The sequence below is a fragment of the Elephantulus edwardii genome, unplaced genomic scaffold (genome assembly GCF_000299155.1).
Source record: "Elephantulus edwardii isolate Elephantulus edwardi_28Jun2011 unplaced genomic scaffold, EleEdw1.0 scaffold00309, whole genome shotgun sequence".
Classification (NCBI taxonomy): Eukaryota; Metazoa; Chordata; class Mammalia; order Macroscelidea; family Macroscelididae; genus Elephantulus; species Elephantulus edwardii.
Genome location: NW_006400059.1, coordinates 1122289 through 1137522, shown reverse-complemented (window position 1 = coordinate 1137522; position 15234 = coordinate 1122289). Strand labels below are relative to the sequence as shown.

Here is a 15234-nt window from a genome sequence, read left to right as displayed (position 1 = left end):
AGAAGAAGAAAAGAGAAGAGAAGAAAAGAAAAGGAAAGGAAAGAAAAGAAAAAATAAGAGAGAGGGAGGGAGGGAGGGAGGGAGGGAGGAAGGAAGGAAGGAAGGAGGAGAAGAATTAGAATTATTCAGATGGTCAACAGACACAAGAAAAAAAATGCTCAAAATCACTGGCAATAAGAGAAATGCAAATCAAAACCACAATGAGTAGCATTGGCAAAGTTTAACAAGACAGCATGCAATAAATGTTGGAGAGGATGTGGTGGGATAGGAACTCTTTTACACTGTTGGTTGGATTGTAAAATGGTACAACCACTCTGGAAGGAAGTTTTGCACTTCCTCAGAAAGCTATACATAGAAATTCCATATGACCTAGCTATTCCCTGAGAAAATGAGAACTGAGGTGCAGAGCTTTGTACACCGATGGCCATAGCAGCGTTATTCATCATGGCAAGAATGTCCAACCACAATCAAACAGATTGAGAAATTATAGAACATTCACATGATGGAATACTACACAGCACTCAGGAGAAATGATTTTGTAAATTACTACTTAACTTGGGAGGAACTGGAGAGCATTATGTTAAGTGGACTCAGTCCCATAAGAGACTAAGGGTTTAAGACCATTATTGTAGAATGTGTATGAGAATCTAAGGGCAGGAGGATGAGACTAGAAATGTGAGGATGGAGGGGGTGAGGTTAATCACAGAGTCACAGAATTTGATGGGTGGAGGGAGGGGTGGGTAAAGGAAATGGGAAAGATCTGGTGTGAAAAATAATGTATACTAACTTTGTAAGTGAACCAGTATAAAATAAAAAATTTTATTTTAAATTTTAAAAATGAGAGAGATGTAAATCAAAATCACAATGAGATAGATGCGATCTCACCAGAGTAGCAGTGGCAAAGTTCAGCAGGGCAGCAAACAATAAATGTTGGAAAGGATGTGGAGAGGTGGGAACTCTCGTACACTGTTGGTGGGATTGCAAAATGGTACAATGACTCTGGAAGACAGTTTGCCGTTTCCTGAAAAGGTTGATCATAGAAACTCTATAAGACCCAGATATTCCGTTACTAGGAATATACCCCAAGGAAATTAGAACTGAGACACAAATGAAGATTTGTAGACATCTTTTGATGTTAGTGTCTCCATCATTATCTGTATCTGCTACTACCACTAGCACTCAAAACATTGCCATCAGAGTTGGTTTGGACTCACTGTGGCCCTCCATCATCAAGTTTACAAGGCTATGAATCCCAACTGGAAGAGAACTGCCTATTTTCCTCCCAGTTAACCACTGGTAGATTCACATCAGTAGAAATATGTGATCTTTAGATTAACAGTGTAACTCACTATGGACTACCCTACCAGAGCTCCCTACCACTACTATGACTCAAAATTCAGTCATTACCATCTAGGCCAAACCAATTCATAGCTGAGCTTCCAGCAGGTTTCTGGGGGGCTGTAAATTGCACAGGAGGAAATTGCCCATCTTTCTCTCACAGAGATCCAGGTGTATCCAAACCGCCTAGTAGCACACGAAGGATACCGCCTTTGAGTTAGCAACACAACTCCCTGCAGAATCCTAGGCTTCCAAAGCTTTCTACCACTAACATTGTCATTACTAGGTGTCATCAAATCTACTCTGACTCACAGAAAATCCCATAAACAACAGTTCTGAGCCGTGCCCTATCTTGTGCATCTTCACCATCTCTGACATGCTAGAGCCCATTGGTTTTTTGTTTATTTCTGTGTACAGCATTAGTTTTATTGTTCTTTTGTGGGGTATGAAGGCCTGATGCAGTGTGGCTTCATCTACATTTACAGATCCTTTTTAATGCTGCTGTTGGGGAACCCATTGTGCAGAGGTTCAAGAGAAAAGCCTTTTGAGAAAGACAAGATTGTTTTGTAGATCTATAAAAGCTTTATTTACTCTGCTGACTTATTCATCATCGACAATGTTTATCTTCTTAAGATTTGTAGTGACTGGCTTAGCTTGGCTTTTAGCCTTCAAGTGTTTTTGGCTCGCTATGTGAAATACATTCCTGAACTTTTGCCCTCTTTATTTATTCTTTGGCCATGGTCTTGGATTAGTGTGCATAGCTGGCAGTTCAAGGAGCCGGTCAAGAGCCCATTGTTCCAGTCTCTGTGTCAGTCCATCTTGTTGAGGGACTTCCTGTCTTTCTTTGACCCTCCACCTCTCCCAGCCAGATGTCTTTTTTTGCCAAGGACTGGACACTCCTGACAACATGCTCAAAGTATGTGAGATGAAGCTCCCCTATCTTCACATCTAAGGAGCACTTCAGTTGCAAGAAAAATTTCCCCATTGAGGCTAGAGGTGGGTGGGGGGGTGTCTGTGTGTGTTTTACTGGTTGCATTTCAATAAAGCTTCCAAACCAAGATAGTTAAGCAAGGAGGACCTAGTGATCTCTATTGAAAAATAACCAGTGGGGGTGGGGGAGAAGTATGGATTACAATAAAAATATTGTCCAAAATAGTGCTGGAAGATGAACCATAGGTTGAAAGGCATTTAAAATATAATAATGATGGGCAAAGTTCAATGGTAATAAATTTTATGAAACACCAAAAAAAATATAAAATGACCACAATAATGGACTCAACTATACAAATGATCATCAAAGACCATGCAGAACCAGGCACTGTTTTCCTATTATGCTCTAAGGTGATCGTGAGTCAGAGTTTGTGTGACATCATCTAACAACATAAATATACATATGCGCTATATATAATTAGTAATAGCTAATTACTAACTGTCAAGTCAGAATTAACTCATAGCTGGCCCTCCAGTGAGTTTTCAAAGGCAGTTAATTGCACAGGAGGAGATTGTCCATCTTTCTCCTGCAGAACAACTGGTGGGTTCAAACCACATGCCTTTCGGTTGACACTGAGCTCTACTTATGAAGTTTCTTTCAATTAAACAAAAATGTTTTAATATTAAGTCTGTTTCCTGGAAATTGATAACTTATTATCTTAATGTTAAGGAGGGATATTTTTAATTAGGGAATGTGTCTCAGTTTCCTGTCTAGATATGGTCTTGTTCTTGTCAAAGAGGTTTGCATTAAAGTAATCAAATTATGGTAGCCTCAAAGGAGACCATGATCTCTTTCCAATATCTTTTCAGTTTCTTATATTGTTGCTGTTGTGTGCCATTGAGTCACCTGTGACTCATAGTGACCCTATGTACATACAATAGCCTTGAACCTTGCCCTGTCCTGAGCCAGACTCTTACACATCTACCCCATTACCCTAGTTACTCTATAAGTCCATCTCATCTGGGGTCCTCCTCACCTGCGATGTCCATCCACACTTCCAAACATGATGTCATTCTCCAAAGACTGGTTTTTCTTGGCCATGTTCCCAAAATATGTGAGGTGAGATGGAGCTTCAAAGTCCTTACCTCCAAAGAGAAACTTAGCTTCACCCTCTCCAATACAGACCTGTTTGCTCTCTTGGCTGTCCATGGTAATTTCAAGACTCGTCTCTAGCATCACACTCAAAGGCATTGAATCTTCTTCAGTCCTCCTTAGTCATTGTCCAGCTCTCTGATGCATAGCAAGTAATTGCAAAGCCTATGACCTGGATCCGGCACATCTTAGTCCCTAAACTCGCATTATTACTCTTTAGTTTCTTATATACCTACCCAATATGCATTATTCTTTAGTTTCTTATATATCCACCAATAATCATTTACAGAAAATGTCCTTACCTTAGAGGCAAGGATGGAAAATATCACCTCACATACTCTGGACATTTTGCTAGGAAAGACTATTCCTTGGAAAGTGATATCTCACTTGGACGCATAGAGGGTCAGCAAAAGAAAGGAGGACCCTCAGCTAGATGGATTGACACAGGGACTGCAGCAATGAACTCAAGTGTGTCAGAGATTGTGAGGATGGCACAGGATAGGGCAGGGTTGAGGTCTGTTGTTGTCCATAGAGTCGCAATAATCTAATCAGAACAACATACTATTGGTAAACTCATTGAAGTAAAAGTGTTTACACATATAAGATTTGGAATCAAGGGTCCCTGGGTTTGAATTTAATTAAATAATTTATGGAATGATCCTCAATAACGCAGTAGTCTTACTCATGGCTTGTTTACTCATTTCCTCTGTCTTTGTTTTTCACTAATCTTGCTCTTGATCACCTCACTCCAGCCAAACTGATCCCTAAGGAGTCTTTTTCCAAGCCATCTAACTGCCATTTCTCAAGACTGAAAAAAACTTCCTCTAGAATCCTTTGCCCAAATGTCATTTAATCAGAGAGATCTTTCTGATCAATGTAAAATAGCGTTCATGAAACTCCTTGTAGCCCCTTGTCTTTTACCCTGATTGTTTTTTTCTCACAAAATTGAGCACTTCCTAACATACATCTGTATTGAACTGTTTATAGTCTGTTTCTTCTCAGTGTCGTATATGCTCCACTTCCCAATGCTTTTAGCAAAACTAAAACAAACTAAACCAGTTCATTGACACTGAGTTGAAACTCACTCATAGCTGACCTTTCAACAGGTTTCTGGAAGCTTGAAACTACATGGGAGGAGATTACTCATTTTCTTTCATGTAGCAGCTGGTGGATTCAAATTGTCTGCTTTTGCGTTGGCAACACAAGTCCTTACCTGCTAGACCACCAGGCAGAGTAGGAAATTATTAAAAATTTGTTGAATGAATGCATTTAATTAATAAATAAGACTTTCTCATCTAGTTTGCGAAGTCTCTGTATGGGAAAGCTGGTAAAATACTTGACTGGTAATTGAAAGTTTGGTGTTTAAGTTGATCTTAAAGTGTCTCAGCAAATATATGTGGCAATCTTCTTATGGAAAAAATCACAGCCTTGAAGTTCCTAGTCCGTAAAATTCAAAAGATTAAGTGAAAACACTATTTAGACTGTTAAATAACTGAGGTAGTCTTGCTGCAGTGAATAAAGTTTTAAATTATATTCATATGGCTACAGATCATTTTTTTAAAGCTCAATAGAGAATGTCAACTCAAAAGCTTGTCAACAGCTTCATCTTGCTTGGATCTACAAATAACACCCTTGGTACCAGCAGTCAGGAAACAAGGAGACACATTGCACTGGAAAAATATGCAGCTAAGGACCTCTCCAAAGTATTGAGGAGTAATGATGTCAGTCTGAGGACTAAGGTGTGTCTGATTTAGGCCATCATCTTTCCAATTACTTGTTATGCATCTGAGAGCTGGACAATGAATAAGGATGATAGAAGAAAAATTGACACCTTTGAGCTGTGGTGTTGGAGAAGAGCACTGAACATCCCATAGATGGCCAGAATAATAAGCATATACTTTGGAGAGAGTGCAGCTGGAGTGCTCTTTGGAAACAAGGATGATGAGATTTCGCCTCACATAATTTGGGCATGTTGCTAGAAGGAGTTATTCCTTGGAGAAAGACATGATGCTTGGAAGGGTGAAGGGTTGGCAAGGGAGAAGAAGACCGTCAGCTGGGTGGATTGACACAATGACTGCTGCAATGCACTCTTGTATGTCAGGAAGTGTGAGGATGGTGCAGGATAGAACAGAGTTCATATCTTTTGTTCATAGTGCCACTATGAGTTGTACTCAATGGCACCTAAGAACAACAACATATGGCTGTAGATCATTTTTGTAAAGCCCAATAGAGAATGTCAACTCAGAAGAATGAGAAGAAAAACACTTTCTCACAAACGTAAGTGTAATGTAGAAACACTGCATAGAAAATCTAAGAGCCAATCACATCATTCTGCATGTTGAATATTTTGAAAGCATTCTTATTTCCCTTATCAAGAACTAGTTTTCCAATCTTTAGAAAGTTTCAAAATTATATTTTCCATTCCAGAGCATCTATATTAAATATTATTTGAAGCCTGTTATAACTCATGATATTAAATACAAAGTTGTTAACCTTGTATTATGTTTGAGGATCCAGAACTTATGCCAATCTAAGTTCTTTTTTTTCCAATCTAAGTTCTTATATGAGTGTGTAATATCCACTTTTCCCATTTTTAAATATTTATGCAAACAGTGAAAACTACTTCTAAAATTGTAGAAACATAATTTTCTACTAGGTGAGTTAACAACCTTAAACCTTACTTCCAGATTTAGTTCAGCTGCTTATTGATTCCATTCTTGTGCCAAGTAATTGGATAATCTTAAGATTCTCTGCCTTTTTTAGAATAAGAACTATTTTTCATTTCCTCTGAAACTTTGAGATCATTGGCTGAATAAAGAAGAGAATTAATGAGAGGAAGTCCTTGAGCAGAAATATCAGTCAGCTTCCTCCATATGAAAAACTAAAATCTATACAAAAAGAATTCTGTAACAACTATTGCTTTAGTTAGACCAATTATGTAGCCATTTGCCAGCTGATTGACTATGTTAAGTGGGCTTGGGTTTATTGGCTTTGTTTTCTTTCAAAAGCACCCTAAAATGGCCTATGTACATTCTAAAGTACACAGAATTATGTTTACTATAGTTCAGATTAATCCTATATTGTCATAGAGTCATGAATTCTACTTTAAAAAACTAAAATCAATTCTTTCTATCTTTATTCAAGGGCAGAGTCTTTCTTAAAAAGTTGGAGATTCAGAGAAACTCAAGAATTCTGGGTCAAGTATTCCCCTTTCTCTAGTTTGTCTCTTCATTCCACAATTATAAAGCAAGAATTCCATTTACCAAATGTACATTACCAAGTGTAATAAGGATGCCTTAGATTTCAGCAAGGCCCTTTTAAAAATATCTGTTTTTAAAATGTCGTTCTGATGACCCTGACCCTGTGGAGTAAGAAAGACGAGTATTATCATGATCCACATGGTTTGCCAAGTAATAAAGGCAAGATTTATTTAGTGTTCTTCCTAGAAAATTACTCCAAGACATATCTGTAGAACCTACAGATGAGAAAGATGCTGGTATCCTGCAAAAATAAGAGGTTGTTCTTAATTTCTAATATTTCAGGGAGATAGCAGAAACAAATAAGGTAGGAGTCTCTCTTTTTCAATAGTCTGTCAGTTTGAAAGATAGTGGGTGCATTGTGACCTAAAGCAATACATTGTTATCTTTTTCTTTTGCAGATTTTGGATTTTGACCTTCCTAAATCTGTTGAAGTATCTATTTCAACCTGGATACTCCAAACTAAACCAGAACAGGCATCTGTGTATATGAACATTTGAAGAACAACGCTGACATCTAGTGTATTGACTGATTCCCACCCCCCACTATTGGTTTTAAGATACATTTTAAAATAGATAGCATTTATTAAGAACTTATTACATGCATTATGCCAAGCACTTTAAATGTATCATCTTATGTTCGATGACTTGTGGAAAATGAATTGTTATAATTTTTATTTCATAAATTAGGAAAAAGAGGTTTGGACGGTTTAATTTCATTTTCTTAATGTGAAAGCCAGGATTCAAGTCCTCATATTTCTGACTCTAGAGTTCGAGGATTTTTAAAGGAATCAAGTAGGATTACTTTATTAGATGATAAGTTTATTTATATGTATGCTCCTGGAAGGCATGTTTGTACAGACTTCCTTCAGGATTGTTCTTAAGATGTAGGTAGAAAATGACAAATCTGAAACTCTCCAGAAAGAAGAGAGCTGACTCAGAGCTGAAAGCCTCTGATTTGTCACCCTCAAGTTATCAAATTTTTTTTCTCCTGTTCTTCCTCTAAGGGCAGAAAAAATTTTCATAGCTTGCTATTTAAGTTCTAGTTGCCTCGGGGATATTTCAATGAAAGTGATTACCCCAGGAGCAATGTGCATTACAGTGAGATGATACTTCCCTTCTTCAAGTTATAGTTAAAGAGCCTGTACCTCCTTGGGTTTTGAAGACACAATATTTGGTACTCAATATTGTATTGAATAAATTACTGAAAAGTTAAGAATTTCTATTTCAAAATTATTTTCTTTGCAACATTTATTTAGAATATACAGATGTTTGGGTTTGGTTGCTTAGCATCTACTGTTAACAAGACTGTGGTGAATACTATACTCAAGTGAGTTGCTTAGAAAACAAGGATCCCAAGTCCTGAAGGGCCTCTGCTACTTGACTACCTCCAACCAAGGTTGCTTTTACTCTCAGGTCCCTTTCCTATAGGACACATCCCTATTATTGGATAATCCAGTGTAAAATGCACCAGCTGTTCTAATACCCATCTATGGCAGGACATCATGCTTTAAAAAGTGGAGGGTCAGCTAAAGAGGAAAATCCTTGGCAAGATGGATTGACACAGTAACTGAGCCTATGAGCTCAAGTGTGTTAGAGATTGTGAGGATGGCACAGGATGGGAAAGGTTTCAGATCTGCTGTTCCTAGAGTTGCTATGAGTTGTACTCAACTGAATACACCTAACAGTAGTAGCAACACAGATATCAAGTCAACTGCAAAGTTAACCTAAAATTGGTGCTTTTTTTTTTTAATTAACTATTACTTTAGTTCGTTCTGATCGTAAGCTACTTTAACTGCAGTCACATGGGCTTGCAGATCGTCAACAGCTGTGGGACTAGGATAAGAAAGAAGAGACTGCTTCCCACACTGAGCAGCAAGACTTGAGGGAGACTGGAGCAAAAACCTCTAGAGACTGAGATTCTGGTAGTGACACCCTGATGATGGTGGTGGAGAGACTATGGCATTGCTGTGGAGAAACTATGGCAAGATGTAACCAGAGAAGCCCTGAGATAAAGGCCACAATTAAAGATATTTTTGCTGTTCTTGCCAGATGGAAGGAAAAGTTGACTGCCGAACTAAAACCAGAGGCTGGACTAATTGAGGAATTGTGCTTTGGGACTACTCGGCTAAAATCTGCATTTGCATTGGGTGATATTCTTTGCCTCCCTCACTCTCCATCTTATTTCCCTGATAAACTCCATTCTCGGTACCACGTCTGTGAATGCAGTTTGTCAGTCAACAACAAATAAACAAACCTCTTGCTGCTAGTGTGACTCTAGAGGGACCATGGGGCTGAGCTACTGGGCTCTTTATCTGCATTCTGCTCTGGGGTGGTAAGGAGCTGTGCTATTCTCACTTCCTCTGGCCCTTTCACAAGGATATTCATGGCCTTGGGCCCCCGCCCATTTTCCACTCTAAAGACACCACCATTGCGTCGAGACCATAGGCTTTTTGAGACTATAAATCTTAATAGAAGGAGTCTGCCCATGTTTCTCCTGGAGAACTTTAAATTCAAACCACTAGAGCCTTTTGGTTAGTAGCACAACACATTACGGTGTAGCGTAAAATGGTCATAGAGTTTCTAAGTTTATAATCTTTATGGAAGCAGATTGCATCTTCTTCCCAAAGAGCAGCTGGTGGATTCAAATCACTAAACTTTGGATTAGCAGCTGAGTGCTCCATCACTGCATAAACAGTGATAATGAAAATCATTAGATATAAAAAACACATAAAAGCCCGCCCCCACCCTTTCCCTGGATCCCTCAGGAGATGGGTGCCCCCATCGACACATCATTGTCCTTTGGCTATCGGACATCATGCCTCCCAAGAAAGATGTTCTTAGGCGTCACCAAAGAAGACATTCAGATGGCCAACAAGCACATGAAGAAATACTCAAAATCCCTAGCTCTAAGAGAGATGCAAATCAAAACAACTATGAGATATCATCTCACCCCAGTGAGAATTGCAAAATTTAACAGAACAGCAAACAACAAATGCTGACGAGGTTGTGGAGAAACTGGAACCCTTATTCACTGTTGTTGGGAGTGTAAAATGGTGCAACCACTGTGGAAGATGGTGTGGCACTTTCTCAAAAAGTTGCAAATAGAGATAACATTTAACCCAGCAATTCCACTACTGGGAATATACACCAAAGAGACCATAATTGACACCTAAGCAGATATATGCACACCCATGTTTATCATGCTTTTGTTCACAATAGCAAGGAGTTGGAAACAACCTAAGTGCCCATCAACAAATTAATGGATAGAGAAGCTGTGGTATATTCACACAATGGAATACTATGCTGCATTGAAAAACAAGGAACTCATGCAATATTATTCAAAATGGGTGACCCTGGAGGACATTATGCTGAGTGAAATATCTCAGTCACAAAAGCACAAATATTGCATAGTGCCACTATTGTAAAACAGGACTGACATCGACATTGGGGGGAGACTGAGAAAGATGGGATAAATAATGTAAACTGCATTGAAACAGATGAGGGAGAAAACTGTTTAAAAGAATTATGTGATTCGGTATTATTGTCATGACAGGGGTCCAGAACGAGGGCTACATAGTGGAGTGAACTTGGGAGGAGGGATTGTAAAACAATGAAAGAATTTTTCTTTTACTTTTCAAAGAGAAGAGCAAATTGGGGGGAGGGAGGAGTGGGCAGGGAGAAAAGTGCAACAATGAATGAATGGAAATCCAAAGTCTCTGTAAACTTTTACTAAAATTAATAATAATTGACATTTAAAAAAAAATAAGAGAAAGGTGTTCCTGTGAAGAAACCAGTGGTCCCCGCTACCTCAAAGTCCGATGCAAAGCCAGCATCAGCGGCCCTTCCAGCCAAGGCCAAAACTTAGCCAGCTGTCTCTTCAGCTCCTGAAAAACCCCAGGAAACACACCTCCCTGCCCCCCATCTCTCCAAAGTTGTGATCGAGTTTAACAAGGACCAACTGAAGGAGTTCAAGGAAGCCTTTGAGCTGTTTGACTTGGTAGGTGATGGCAAGATATTGTACAGTAGTGTGGGGGCGTGATGAGGGCCCTGGGCCAGAACCCCCAAATGTCCAAATGCTTAAGGTATTGGGGAACCCCAAGAGTTATGAGTTAAAGTTCTGGCGTGTGGACATTGAGACTTTCCTGCCCATGCTCCAAGCAGTGGCCAAGAACCAGAACGAAGGCTCATATGGAAGGCCTTCGGGTGTTGGACAAGGAGGAAATGGCAAAGTCATGGGAGCAGAATTCAGGCATGTCCTCAACACGCTGGAGAGGGATGACTGAGGAGGTTGTGAGTGTCCTGGCAGGACATCACGTTAGCAATGCCTAAATCATCTATGAAGCTTTCCTGAAACACATCCTAAGGCTCCGAATGCTGCAGATCCCCTAGGGCCAGACAGTGGCCCCTTCCACCACCACGCCACCTCACCCACCCCACCCTATGCAGGCTGAAGCACCCTCAGGCCACTTAGGAGGCAACCTATTGTTTCAAAATAAAGACAGTTCCTTCCTTTATATATACATACATGCACACACAGACACACACACACACACAGAGAGAGAGAGAGAGAGAGAGAGAGAGAGAGAGAGAGAGAGAGAGAAGAGGTAAGTAACCAACCCAATGCCATGCTCTTTTATGTTCAGTTGCTTCTAGGACTTTCCTTTCATTTTCTTGGGCAAGCCAATAATTCAGCTTTTAGAGCTAAACCTTTAAAGAGCCTGTCAAAGATTTCTAGACTAGTTAATTTACACTCATCATTTCTAGTGCCCAGTAGGAAGTGAATTCTCAATGAAAGTGAATTTAACATTAGAAAAATATAATAAAGGCTCACAATGACTAAATACTTTACATACGCAACTTCTGTTTTAGCAGAGCACACACATTATTTCATCTCACAATACTAATAGAAAATGAATGTTTTCATTTTCCATATTAAGGAAACAGTCTCAGAGAAAGTAAATAATTTGCCTATGGTCCACATCCAGATTAATATTTGACTCTAACAACACTCTTCACAACTCCAAGTACAAAATTGGGGTTAATTTTATCCTTTGTGACTGAGAACAGAGTTTTTTTGCTTGGGTTTTGTTTGTTCTTTTGGTGTGTTGGTTTGTTTTTTTTTTAAATCTAGGCACTGGTTCTATTTCCATATAACAGTAGTATCTTAGCATCCCTTGAAGCTGGGTTCAGATAGTGGTACTCCTTTAGATTCTACTCAAAAAACTCTCGTTACAGAGTACCGTGCAACACCTCTCCTGGGAATTATGTGTAATAAATTATTTAAAATTAAAACTTATTATGTGTTTAATGAGTTTCTTGTATTTATTTGGTTTGTTCAGTATTTGTATGTGAAGTACAAAGAAATTAGGTGATTTTTTATGAAAACTGAGAAAGCAACAATTATATAAAGACGAATGTGGCATCAGGATGATTGGAGGAAGATGCATTAATAATCTGAGTTACGCAGATGACACAATCTTACTTCCAGAAAGTAAAAAAGACTTGAAGCACGTTTTACAAAAGAACAAAGACTAGAGACTTCAACATGGATTTCATCTCAACATTAAGAAAACAAAAATAGCCTCTACATCTTGTGGTTCCTAACCTTTATATTATAATAGACAAAGTGCTAGTCAATAGGCCTTTTGTTGTAAAAACTACCTTCCCTCTGTAACTTGATTTGTGCCACTATTAGAGCCTCTACTCAGAATATTACTGCTTTTTAATTTTTGACTCATGTACTTGTAACTTGTTAGTCAAATTTGCGTCTTCCAGGCTGCAACACCTCCATGATACATCTCCAAGGATATGAACATGTACGGCCAAGCACAACTGTTAACAGTGCATCTAAATTCCAAAATCAATCTCCACAACAGTTTACGTGCTTGCTACTGCCAAAGGGGCCCCTTAGAGTAGTGAGAGAAGATCTTCACCCTGAAACCCGCAGCGTCCCTTTCCAGCAGGAAGCAGGTAAGAGAATACGCCATCCCCCCTTCCCCATGAATCAGAGAGAAGTCTCTCTCAGGGAGGAGTGACAGGGTATGGCAAAGGACACACTGACAAAGGAGATCAATCAGAACTGGCTTTGACAAGCACTGTGGCAACTGGACAATTAAAAGAGACTTTCAAGGGGGGAAAAAAAGAGGAATGAACTGGGGAGGAGGGTAGAGAAAATAGTGCAACAATGAATGAATGGAAACCCAAAGTCTCTGTAAATCTTCACTAAAATTAATAAAATTTAATAAAAATAAAAAATTTAAAAAAAAAAGAAAACAAAAATCCTCACCACTGGGCCAATAGGCAATATCTTGATAGAGAAAAGACTGAAGTTGTCAACAGTTTCATTTTATTTTGATCCATAATCAACAGCCTTGGTAATAGCAAATAGAAAAGAAAATAGAACAACAGAAAAGAATAAAAATAAAAAGAAAAAATAGAAAAGATGTGCTTTCAGAGATCTTTTTAAAGTATTAAATAGCAAGGATATCTGTTTAAATACTAAGGCATATCTGACCATAATATTTTCAAATGCATCTGAGAGTTGGATGATGATTAAGGAAAACAGAAGAACTGATGCCTTTACATTGTGGTGTTGGCAAGGAAGAATATTGACTAACCCATGGATAGTCAAACAACAAAATAAAAGAACCAATAAATCTTTCTTGGAGAAAGTACAACCAGACGGTGTTCCATAGGGGCAAAGATGGTAAAACTTTGTTTCATCTTCTTTGGGCATGTTATCACAAGAGACCAGTCCTTAGAAAAAGACATCATGGTGGGAAAAGTTTAAAAGAAAGAAGAATATCCTCAGCATGGAATCCAGCATATCAAAAATCACGAGGATGGCTCATGATGGGGCAAGATTCAGATCTGTTGTTCATAGGGTTGCAATGAGTCATAATTCACTCAAGGGCATCTACCAACACAACATACTCAGAAATATAACTCACTGTTAAAGAAAACCTGTTTCCATTTATATCATTGACTTACTCTGTGCTTTTAAGAAACTACCTTGTTTGAAGCTGCCCTTATTAAAAAATAACAATGTCATTACAATACAACTGTGCACATTTTATGATTCTTTCACTTCTTATGGTTAGGTGCCATTGAGTCAACCACAACTCTTACCAGCTACAATTCTTAGTCATCCTATGAACAACAAATTGAAATGTCAACCTATCCTACAATATCCTCACAATCTCTAATATGCTTAAGCCCGTTGTTACCAACACTATATCAATCCATCTCATCAAAGTTCTTCCTTTATTTCCCTCAACCTTCACTTTCCTCAGCATGATGTCTTTTTCCAAGGTCTGGCGCCTCATGACAACATCATTTCAGTGTTATTTTTTATCAGGTCCCATTGAGTCAATTAAACTCTTAGTGACACTATGAACAACAGTTCAAAACTTTGCTCTATGCCATTATTTATTATCGTTATTAGGCAATGTCAAGTTGACTACGTCAAGTCCACTTTCCCCAACATAATATCCCCAGGGACTAGTCCTTCCTGAAAACATGCCCAAAGTATGTAAGACAAAGTTTTACCATCTTTGCCTCTAATGATCACTCTGGGTGTACTTCCTCCAAAAAGATTTGTTTGTTCTTTTGGCAGTCCATGGAATACTGAATATTTAATATTCTTTGCCACTACCACAACCAAAGGCATCAATTCTTCTTCTGTCTTTCTTATTAGTCTTCCAGCTGTCAGATGTGTAGTAAATAGTTGCAAATACCTTGGTTTGAATCAGACATACCTTGATTTTTTTTTAAACTGAGATCCTAGCTATTTTGTACTTTTAAGAGACCTCTGAAAAATTTTCCCAATGCAACACTTTTAATTTCTTGACTGCTATTACCATGGGTGCTTACTGTGAATCCATACAAAATGAAATCATTGACAACTTCAATCATTTCTCCAAATATCATGATGTTGCCTTTTGGTCCAGTGGTGAGGATGTTGGTTTCCTTGATACTGAGAAGTAATCCACATTGAAAGCTCTCATCTTTGATTTTCTGTAACAAGTGCTTTACGTCTTCTTCACTTTCTGGAGGCAAAGTGTGTCATCATGACTCAGGATGCTTATGAGCCTTCCTTCAATCTTTATGCCACATTATTCTCATATAGTTTAGTTTCTTAGATGATTTTTCTCAGCATATAGATTTTATGAATAGGTATGGAGAAAGGATACAAGTCCCAGATGCAAGATTTTACTTATGTGTGATGTTAATGATATTGTTTGATAATTTCTGCACTCTATCGGATCACAGTTTTTTTGGAATAGGAAAAAATATGGATTTCCTCCAATCAGTTGGCCAGGATGCTATCATCTACATTTTTTGACATAGGATAGTGAGAGCACCCAGAACTGGAGGATTGGATCTGTTTGTTAAAACACCTCAACTGGTATTCCATCAATTCCTGGATCCCTTTTTTCCCCCCAATGTCTGCAATGTCGTTTGCACTATTCATTCTTGATTATACACTACTTCCTGAAATGGTTTTATGTTAACCAATTTTTTTTCTGTTTCCTTTATTATTATTATTATTATT

General features: G+C 38.4%; 1 pseudogene; it reads left to right on the top strand.

Annotated features, from left to right (window-relative positions):
- Positions 1–9495: 9495 nt before the first annotated feature.
- Positions 9496–11069, top strand: LOC102873358 (annotated as a pseudogene).
- The last annotated feature ends 4165 nt before the right edge of the window (positions 11070–15234 follow it).